This window comes from Silene latifolia, chromosome 9 (genome assembly GCF_048544455.1).
Source record: "Silene latifolia isolate original U9 population chromosome 9, ASM4854445v1, whole genome shotgun sequence".
NCBI classification, from domain to species: Eukaryota; Viridiplantae; Streptophyta; class Magnoliopsida; order Caryophyllales; family Caryophyllaceae; genus Silene; species Silene latifolia.
Genome location: NC_133534.1, coordinates 190,077,794 through 190,088,642, shown reverse-complemented (window position 1 = coordinate 190,088,642; position 10,849 = coordinate 190,077,794). Strand labels below are relative to the sequence as shown.

Genomic DNA, 10,849 nt, shown 5'->3' with positions numbered 1-10,849 from the left:
GACACCCCTAAGACACCACTAGTTTCAATAGAAATCTCATCTCAATTCCCGTCCCTTGGGATCCGACCTTTACTTGCCTCTTTACTAATTGTAGAGTTGTTTGTGAAGTTATAAATTGTGTTTTGGTCTAGGTGCTCCTAACGACAAGTTACCGAAAAGATTTAGTCCGACCAAAAATGGCGCCGTTGCCGGGGACGGTGTTAACTTGATTTAGATTTTCTTGTATTGTTATTAGTTGTGTCTTTCTTTGCCTTGGGGAAGTAAAACTCCTCAAGGTTTATTCTAATTGTTTTCGAGTTGTTTGATATTTTGCATGTCTAGAAGGTCACAATGTGATTTGTTACCTTTTGATCGTGAAATTGAAAGAACTTTGACAACCAATAGAAGACTTGCTAGGAGAAATTTGAGAGGTATTAGTGAGGTTGTAGATATTCAACCAACTATTGAGTTCATCAACCATTTTACAAGAGAAGGTGAGGAGAACCCAACACAAAATACCACACAAAATCAACCCACAATGCCTAAGTTTTCATCACATTCCGTACCCACCGAGGACAACCTACCCAATGGTACTCCCACACCACAACATTTGACCGGAAATTTTATTGCTAAATCCGCATTTATCCAATTAGTCGAAAGGAGCCAATTTGGGGGGATGCCTAGTGAAGACCCTCATTCTCATATGGAAACCTTTTGTGACTATTGTGATGCGATTTCTCAAACCGGTGTAACTCAAGACCAAATTCGATGGGTCTTATTTCCTTTTTCTCTAATTGGCACCGCGAAACAATGGTTGAAGGGCCTTGATAAGGCCACTCTCGGAATTGATTCTTGGAAGAAGTTGGCTCTAGCTTTCTACAAAAAATTCTACCCACCGGAAAAGACTAACATGCTAAGAGCTCAAATTACGGGTTTTAAGCAAAGGGATGAAGAATCTTTGTATGAAGCTTGGGAGCGGCTCAAAGGAATTTGTCGCTCATGTCCTCATCATGGACTTAGCGAGTGGTTCTTGGTACAACAATTTTGGAACGGTCTATATGAAGATTCAAGGAACATTCTCAACATGGGATCAAATGGAATGTTCACCGAAGTTGATGACAATCAAACTTGGAACAAGATTGAGGAAATGGCGGTCCATAACTCACAATATAGTAGACCTCGCAAGGCTACCAGAGGAGGAAAGCATGAAGTGGACTCCGTTACTCAATTGGGTGCTCAACTTAGTGCTCACATTGACCAATCAATTTGAAGTTTGAAAAAGCTATGGCTAGACTTGAAGAAGCCTCAAAATCACCAAAGCATCATGTTAATGCCATGACGGCATCTTCATCAATCCCAAGTGGGATATGTGAGAATTGTGGAACTTTGGGACATGACCAAAGTGAATGTAAGGGAACAAATGAACAAGTGAATGCTTTCCAAGCATACAAGAGTGGGACCCCTTATTCCAACTATTACAATGAGAACACCAAATTCCATCCAAATCTCTCATACAAAAGCCAAAATGTTCAAAACCCTCAAACAACATACACCCCACCTCCCATGTGAAACCAAAATCAAAGACCCTTTTACAACCAAAACCAAGGTTACCAAAATCAAAATCCATACAATCACCAAAATGACCAAGGTTTTGATGTTCAAAAAGCGGTCCTCCAAATGCAAAAGAATCAACAAGAATTTTTCACTCAAATGCAAAAAGATAGTCAAGCAAAGAAAACCACCATCAACAACATTCTAGCTCACACCAAAATGTTGGAAACCCAATTGACTCAACTAGCATCTTCAAGCTCACAAAGACAAAAAGGGCAATTACCACCTCAAAGTAATCACCCAAGACATGAAACGGTTAGTGCCATTCACTTGAGAAGTGGTACAAGGTATGAAGCACCGAAGAAGCAAGTTGAGGATGAAGTTGTGGAAGCTAGTGATAAGGAAGAAATTGTGCAAAACTCCAAGGATGGAGAATCATCAAAAGAAGAAATTCCAAAGAAAAATGAAGACAAGGTCAAGGAGAAGGAGCCCATTGTGATTAGACTTCCTTTTCCAAGTCGTCAAGCCAAGCCCAAATTTGATGACCAACTTGGAAAGTTTATGGACATTGTGAAGAATTTGGAAGTCTCAATTCCTTTCACAGAATTAATCAATCACGTGCCGGCCTATGCGAAATACATGAAAGACATCCTTACAAAGAAGAAGTCGATCCGGAAGCTTGAGACTATCGCCTTCACTAAGGTAAGTAGTGCAATACTTCAAGGGAGTTCACCTCCAAAACTAAAGGATCCGGGAAGCTTCTCAATACCGTGTACCATTGGCGACACCACGATCAACAAAGCCTTATGTGATCTAGGGGCTAGTGTGAGAGTTATGCCGTACTCAGTGAGTAAAAGGTTGGGGATGGGAGAGCTTAAATGCACCAATATCACACTCCAAATGGCCGATAGATCGACGAAGACACCATTAGGGATATGGGAAGATGTTCCCGTAAGAATTGGGAAGTTTTTCATCCCGGTGGACTTTGTCATTGTTGATATGGAAGAAGACTCCAACATTCCAATCATCCTAGGAAGACCTTTCTTACACACCGCGGGTGCGGTGATTGATGTAAAACATGGTGAGCTCACTCTAGAAGTGGGAAATGAGAGTATAACTTTTAATCTTGACAAGACTATGAGAGCTCCCCGTTTACATGAACCGTGTTTTATGATTGATCATTATAGTCGGAAGGATGATAGGAAGAAGTCGGAACTCCAATGGAAGAAGAAAATTGAAGATGCTCCATTCAAAGAACAAGTGAATTGTGACAAAGAGAGCTTGCAAAGCTCACCAAAGTCAAGCAATGAAGAAGATGGCCTTATTGGCCAAGAAAAGAAAATGGGAGAGCTGTCTTCATCAAAGCAGGAGATTTTTAATGATCAACTTAATGAAGTTTGTGGTCTTTGGGACGACGAATTTGAAGGGATTTTTAATCCCTTCATTGGTAATGTCATCGATCAAGACCGACAACAAGGGCCAAGGTCTTTTGAAGACCTTTATCATGACAATGAACAAGCGTTTGATTACTATTTCAAGGTGTTGAGCAACATCAACAACACCTTGGCCATGCCCCCTTGACATCTCATCAAGAATGAGAGTTTGGTGGAGTCCTCCCTAAACCACCATTTGTAAATATTTCTAACTCCCTAACTCGCATTTCAATTCTTATATTGCATTTTTGTTATTTTTGGATTTTTTATACTTTGATCAAGATAATTATCATGTTTGAGAGAAGTGAGGGAAGGACTAACGATTTCAATTAATGTGTAGTGCTTTAGCTTAGTGTGGGGATGGCAATTGCTTAGGTTATCCACGCCTTAGTAGTGCCCCCACAATGAAGAACACGAGATATGAAGAAGAATGAAAAATGACAAGGGATATGCAAAGTACACGGATGGAACTGAATCCGGGTTAAAGGGGTCGAACCCGAGCGGTTTCAGGAGAATCCGCCCGTCTTCAGGCAATCCGGGCATATTGGGCAGAAGACGCCCGTCCTTCTGAGCTGAATTTTTGAAATTTTATGACTGTCAACGAATCCGGGCGTCCTGCATTAGAATCTGCCCGTCTTCAAAAAGTCGCCCGTCTTCAGTGAAAGACGCCCGTCTTTTTGGCTGAGGATAACAAGAAAAATCCCTGTAAAGGAATCCGCCCGTCTTCTCTGAAAGACGCCCGTCCCGCATTTTCAAATCCGCCCGTCTTTGTTCAAATCCGCCCGTCTTTAGGCGAGAATTTTGAAACCCAGAACAGGCAGAATCCGGGCGTCCCGAAGGAAAGCCGCCCGTCTTCCCCCTGCATTTCAAATTTTTCGGGTTTATTATAAACCCCCTCCCGCATTCATTTATTCATTTCTTCATTCATAACACTACCCATAAACCCCATAACTCCAAAACCCTCATCCTCTCCATTACAAAAACAAGATTCCTCAACAACATTCACCAAAATCAAATCAAAACATCCTTTTAACAACAAATCAATCACTCCTCTCTCAACAAAAATCAAAACCAAGCACAAAATCTTCAACCTTTGAGTCGATTTTTGAATTCATAAAGGAAAAGCCTTTCACCTTTAAATCGATTTGGGTGCACTAGAAATTGAAGATTTTTCACTCTTTTCTTGGTTTATTCATCAAGGGTAAGGACACAGGGAGCAACAAAAGCAACAAAGGCAAAGGCACCAAAGGCAAAGGCACTCTCATCAAGACAAAAGAGTCTTCAAGCAAAGAAAGCATTGGCTATGGTGGTAGCTAGCCCAAACTTGGAAGTGCAACAACAACAACCTCCCATGGAAGCAACAACATCTACTACTCCGGAAATTGCTCAACTTTCGAATTATCCGGAGGTAATTTTCATTTCCAAATCCCATAGGGACACTTTTGCCAAGTATGCTAGAAAATCATTTCTATCCACCAAGTTTATTTGTGAAGATGCCTTAGATAAGTTGGGTGTCCTTGAGCAAACTAGAGCCTTCTTTAAAGCCATGGGGTTGGAGAAATTGTTTGAATCAAAAGGATTGACATACCCCTCCCTTACCTTAGAATTTTTGAGTTCTTTGAAAGTTAATAAGGTTGAGACTATGGAAAACATCGAGTTTCGCCTAGCTAATGTGAGTAGGCGCATCTCCTTTGAGGAAATGGGTAAAGCTTTGGGTCTTAGTGATTCACCGAGTTATTTTAAGAATGTTGGCAAGTATGACCCCGACCCTCTTTGGGAGGCGATTTCCGGAAGGAAATTTGAGAACTTTCATGCTAGTCGTGCTCTATTAGTCCACCATTCGGGCATTATAGTGTGGCACAAGGTCATAGGGAACACCATCATTGCAAGAAAAGACACCAACCATTTCACCAAACTCGATTTTGTTCTTCTTGAGTCGGCCTTGAACATTAAAAGGGAATTCACCAAGCCTTTCAACTCTCTAAGGCTTTTGGTGGATAGATGGCTAAACATTGATTGTGGGAAGCAAGGCACTACCGTTATTGTGAATGGAGGCGTAGTCACTATTTTAGCTAAATACTTTGATCCGAACTTCAACAAGGATAACAAGTATGTAGCAAAGAAGGGTGGTCATCTCATTGATATTGAAACTATGATGAACAAGTACAAGTGGGTCTCTCATAACCCTCTTGACACCAAGTATGGATGGCTCACTAGTGAGGCTAGATCTTTTACTTTGACTTCGAAGATTTGTCGTTTAAGTGTCCACCGGACCAACTATCTACTTCCCCTATCAAAAGAGGCCGAATACATTATCCGACAACAAAAGGGTGAAATTGAAATACCCTCCTCTTCCATTGTCACACCACCTTATCCTTTCGAGTACCAAGAGTTCAATCCCGAAGGTGTTGAAGCAAGAAATGATTATATGACTCTTCTTATGCAAGAGATGCACAAGCAAGCTTTCAAGGATCGGAAAGATGCTTACTTAGCCAAATATCCACCCCTCCTTCACTTAGCTAGGCAAGGACTACTTGATCCTTTATGTCCTTTGCCTAGTTGGGCGGATAGGAAAGTCTTCTTTCCGAGTGCATCTAGGGTTGTTCCGGGTGGTAATGAGGTTGTCGGTGATGAAGAGGTTGATGATAACATTGATGAAGAAGCTAGTGAAGAAGAAGAAGAGGATGATGAGCAAGGTGAATAAGAAAGTGACGAGGGAAGTGGTGATGAATCCACTTCTAGTGAGGAAGATGATGATAGCGATGATCTGATGGAAGATTAGCAAGCTTTAGAGGCTCCTACCCTCTTGAGGTTTGTCTATTTCTCTCTTTGTTTTATTTATTTATCTTGATCATTGTTGGAGTAGTCCTAGAACCATTGAGGACTAACACCTCGGCCCCATTGAGGTGTTCTCATTTTTATTGTTCCCACCTTTTGAAAATCCAAAATGACAAAATTAGTTTCATGCATTGCATCGTGTGAGCATGAACTACACCCAACCTTAGGACATTAGCAATAATGTCTAACTCGGTTTGGGGAAGTACATGCATACACAACGGGAGGTAATCCAAATTATCCTCTCCATCATAAACAAAAACCATGCATCATATAGTGTAGATTAGTGTAGCTTGCATTTAGTATATAATTCATGCATCATGTTTGCATAATTTCCCATCATTTTGGCCATTGAGGACAATGCCCATATTAGTGTGGGGATGGGAATTCTAACTTAACTTTTATTCAAAAATCCAAAAAAATTGAAAAATTTCGAAAAACCATAAAAATTTAAAAATTGAAAAAACCAAAAACATGTTCATTTCCTTTGTAGTGTAGTCTTGTATATATTGTTGTATATATTATGTTTGTTCTATCCTTGTTCACATTGATCGACTACGCCACATCCGAGACATGAGGATCATGAAGACCGCATGGTATGATCTTTCCAATCTCCTTTTTTCCTCTTTATGTTAATGACTATGTGTCTTTATTTTGATTGATGCGGTATAACAATGTGAACTTAGGACTTGCATTTAGTTTATATGTCATATTAGTTGGTAGAATCACTTGCATTAGGATGTATATAATAGTTGCATCATGGCATATAGTTGCATTTAGATAAAATGTTTTGAAAAGTGCCTAATTGGGAACTTTGACAAGAGCAACTAAGCCATTACAAATACTTTTTCAACTTAAGACTTTGCCTACTAGAATGGTTGTAAAACACCCTAGATTGTGTCATACTAATGTCTTTCGACCCATGACCCAAAGCCTAGTCAAGGGTTTGCATGTGAGTCACCTATTCCAACCCCGTGCTGCGATGTGGACTTGGTTAACTTGTCTTGGTGACCTTGATTGACCTTGTGGTATGGCAACCCAAAATTACTTTCTATCAATAAGTTTGAAGTGCTCATTTCAAAGATTTTGTATGTGGAAACGTTTTACTGCCAAGGAAACCTCAAATGTTATGAAATGTTGAAATATTGAGAAATTTAGTTGTTTTGATGGAGGCGTACCACTTCGATGTGCTTTGGAGAGGGATCCATTGAATTGGGCCCCCACACGGTTGTGAATTCAACCGCCCAGAGACAGAGTGACTATCACCCCGAAAAGCTATTGTCTAGAGGTTAACCGGTTGCCTAATAAGCGATTGGCGAAAGCAAAGGACATTAGCACGGAAGGGACAAACCCCATCTCTAATTTTTGAAATGTGAAAGTTGAATGAGGTCAATTTTTGAATACTAGTCATATCCACCCTTGTTTATAACGATTTGAGCATTACATTCCCAAAAAGCCTTTTTGTCAAGCCACTTTGTCGAGCTTGGGACGATCCATGACCTTTACTTTTGTAGAGAACTCGAGACTTGTCATGTCATATGCTACTAGCATCATGGGGATCATCATTCCACACCATCCGATCGCTCTTGACGAAAGCATTTGGAAATTGAGGACGAAAGTAATCTAGTTTAACACCATTTGGAGGTGATTTAGTGCCATCCTCTTAGCCTTAGTGATTTGTTGAACTAGTATTTGTGACGGATTATATGCTATTAAATTTGTTCTCTTTTAGTTGATTTCGCCACTTGATGAGGAAGTGGCTATTCCTTTTGTAGATGCATCCATTATTTGATTTTGTGTGCTTAATGTTTGGATGTGTCGCCATTTTGGCAAGACCCACCTTGCCTTGCAAGAAGGCATCCTACCTCATGATTGTCTTGTTGTGAGTTGAAGAGGCGGAGTGAGACTCGCTAATTGTCTCATATCGGCTATGTTATTAGGTTAGTTTAAATAATGGTCCTAGTCTTTGTCACTTCTTTACTCGGGACGAGCAAAGGTTCGGTTTGGGGATATTTGATGTGACCATAATTAGCGCATATTTAGTCCCCGAATTAGCCTTGTTCCCATGCTTTTTAGTGCATATTTGGGTCATTTATTGTCTTTAGTTCTTTGTTTTGCATATTCTTTGAGGTTTTGTGTCCTTGGTAGGAAAGGAGTGCAAACCTTGCATTTTCATGGCAAAATGAGACTAAATTGATTGAATTCAATGACCAAGCATCAAGGAGCGACAAGATTAGAAGGCCTTTGTACATATTATAGTAGTTGGGCAATGATGAGGAAGGATCCTTGCATCCCCAAGGAAATCCCCAAGGATTTTATGAAGGAAAGGAAGAAAAGAAGAAAGAAGTGAAGCTGTCCAGCAATCCGTGCGGATTGACTGGAAGACGCCCGTCCTCCACCTCCACAATCCGGCCGTCTTCTCCCAAAGACGCCCGGGCAGCAAGACCAGAAGACGCCCGGATTCCCTTGAAGACGTCCGGGCAGAGACTGTTGAATCCGGCCGTCCCGTGCGTAAGACGCACGGATTCCAAGACAACAAGATTTCGTTTCTTCAAGCTTCAATGAAAGATGCCCATCCTTCGAAAAATACCGGCGTTTCCCTGCTCAAATCTCAAAAGTGTAATTACTAGTTTAGCCCTTAGTTAACCCTAATGCATCCACCTAATTTCCACTATAAATACCCCATTAGTCTAATTAGAAGAGCAAGTTCTTCTTATCAATTCTTAGAGTAGTTAATATCAATCAAATCCCTCTTTAGTTTTGTAATCAACAATTAATCAAGTTTTATTTCCTTAATCTCTCTTTTGTTCATCCTTTATTTTGGATAATTGAAGATTATTTGGGTTATTATTGGGAGATTGACAACCTCTCAATCCAGCATCAAGTACTTATCTTTGCTTTATTATTGGAATCATTAGTAGGTATAACTCTCTTAATCCCTTTTTAATTATTGTTAATTACTTTCATTTATTCATCATGTTTTACTTTGTTGGCATGATTGACAACCTTGCTAGCATGATCAACATGGTAATGAGTGAGTAGTCACCTAGTTAGGGTTAATGGGTAATTAGGGGAAACCAACATGGGGAATGATTCATGCTTAAATTAATATGCTTTCATGGTTTATTTGCTTGCTTGTTTTGATCTCAACTCATGGACATGTTATGTTTGATGAAATGCGAGCCTATGAATCCTTGCATTTTTTACCCGTCACCTATCTTTTCAATGAGACTTGTAAGACATAAACCAACTCGAGTCTCATTAGACCATGCATGTTGTTGAGTAGGGAAGACTAAGTCGACTTGTAGGTGTTGTACAATCTAATCGATTCGGCTCCGGGACCCAAACTTTCCTAGGATTGTAAGATATAACCCAACTCAATCCATCACAACAATAATTGTTTGCTTATAATTTGAGAAGATGTTTGTATGATCAATTCCCATGAATCCCCTATGACCCCATGACACCCTAGTGCTTTTTATCAATTGTTTACAACCCTTTTAATTCATCTTGCTTGTTTATTTTCATTGCTATTTAGTTTAGTGACCTTCTACATCAACCCAATTGTGACACCCCTAACACACCACTAGTTTCAATAGAAATCTCATCTCAATTCCCGTCCCTTGGGATTCGACCTTTACTTGCCTCTTTACTAATTGTAGAGTTGTTTGTGAAGTTATAAATTGTGTTTTGGTCTAGGTGCTCCTAACGACAAGTTACCGAAAAGATTTAGTCCGACCAGTGGTTCAATCACATCACTTTGCTTGTCATTCTTCTCAACAATACCTTCTTCAATCGGCATCTTTGGTCCCTCATATCTAGTACCACTCCTCAAGTGGATAGCATTGATGGTCTCATGTCTTGTGGGAGGATTACCTTGGGGAGGTAATTGTTCCTTTTGTCTTTGGGAGCTAGAAGAGGCCAATTGAGAGAATTGAGTCTCCAACATTTTGGTGTGAGGAAGGATATTGTTGATGGTTGTTTCTTTGGCTTGATTATCCCTTTGCATTTGAGCAAAGAAATCTTGTTGGCTCTTTTGCATTTGGAGGAACGCTTTTTGGACATCAAAGGCTTGGTCATTGGGTTGATTGTAGTATGGTCTTTGAGTAGGATTTCTCATTAGAGGTGGTGTATATGTGGGTTGAGGGTTTTGGACATTTTGGCTTTTGTATGAGAGGTTTGGATGGAATTTGGTATTCTCATTGTAGTAGTTAGAATAAGGGGTTCCATTCTTATATGCTTGGAAAGCATTTACTTTTTCATTTGTTCCCCTACATTCTTTTTGATCATGTACCAAGGTTCCACAACTTTCACATACTCCATTTGGGATTGAGGATGATGCCATCATAGCATTGCATGTTGTTTGGGTGATTTGGAGGCTTTATCAAGCTTGGCCATGGCTTTCTCAAACTTCAAGTTTATGGTGTCGATGTGAGTACTTAGCTGATCACCCAATTGTGTGATGGAATCCAACTCATGCCTCCCTCCTCTAGTGGCCTTTCGTGGCCTACTATATTGGGAATTATGGACCGCCATTTCTTCGATCATGGCCCATGTTTGGTTGTCATCAACCTCGGTTAACCTCTCATTGGAGCCCATATTAAGCACATTTCGTGAGTCTTCATATAAGTCGTTCCAAAACTATTGAACAAGGAACCACTCACTAAGTCCATGGTGAGGACAAGAGCGACAAGTATCCTTGAATCTCTCCCATGCTTCATATAATGATTCCTCATCCCTTTCCTTAAAACCGATGATTTGGGCTCTCAATATGTTAGTCATCTACGGAGAATAGAACTTTTTGTAGAAGGCAAGTGCTAACTTCTTCTACGAATCAATTCCAAGGCTAGCCTTGTCTAGGCTCTTTAACCATTTCTTTGCGGCTCCGATCAAGGAAAAAGGAAACAACAACCATCGAATTTGGTCTTGGGTCACTCCGGTTTGAGAGATTGCATCACAATAGTCACAAAAAGTCTCCATGTGTAGATGAGGATCTTCTCTAGGCATCCCTCCAAATTGGCTTCTCTCAACTAGTTGTATGAATGCAGATT

General features: G+C 40.3%; 2 non-coding genes across 2 annotated transcripts; one reads left to right on the top strand and one right to left on the bottom strand.

Annotated features, from left to right (window-relative positions):
• Positions 1-889: 889 nt before the first annotated feature.
• On the bottom strand, positions 890-996 carry LOC141602961 (small nucleolar RNA R71). The gene has a single exon (XR_012524863.1). It is a non-coding gene; the product is annotated as a small nucleolar RNA R71 (small nucleolar RNA).
• Positions 997-10,464: 9,468 nt separating this feature from the next.
• On the top strand, positions 10,465-10,571 carry LOC141603495 (small nucleolar RNA R71). Its single transcript, XR_012525366.1, has one exon. It is a non-coding gene; the product is annotated as a small nucleolar RNA R71 (small nucleolar RNA).
• The last annotated feature ends 278 nt before the right edge of the window (positions 10,572-10,849 follow it).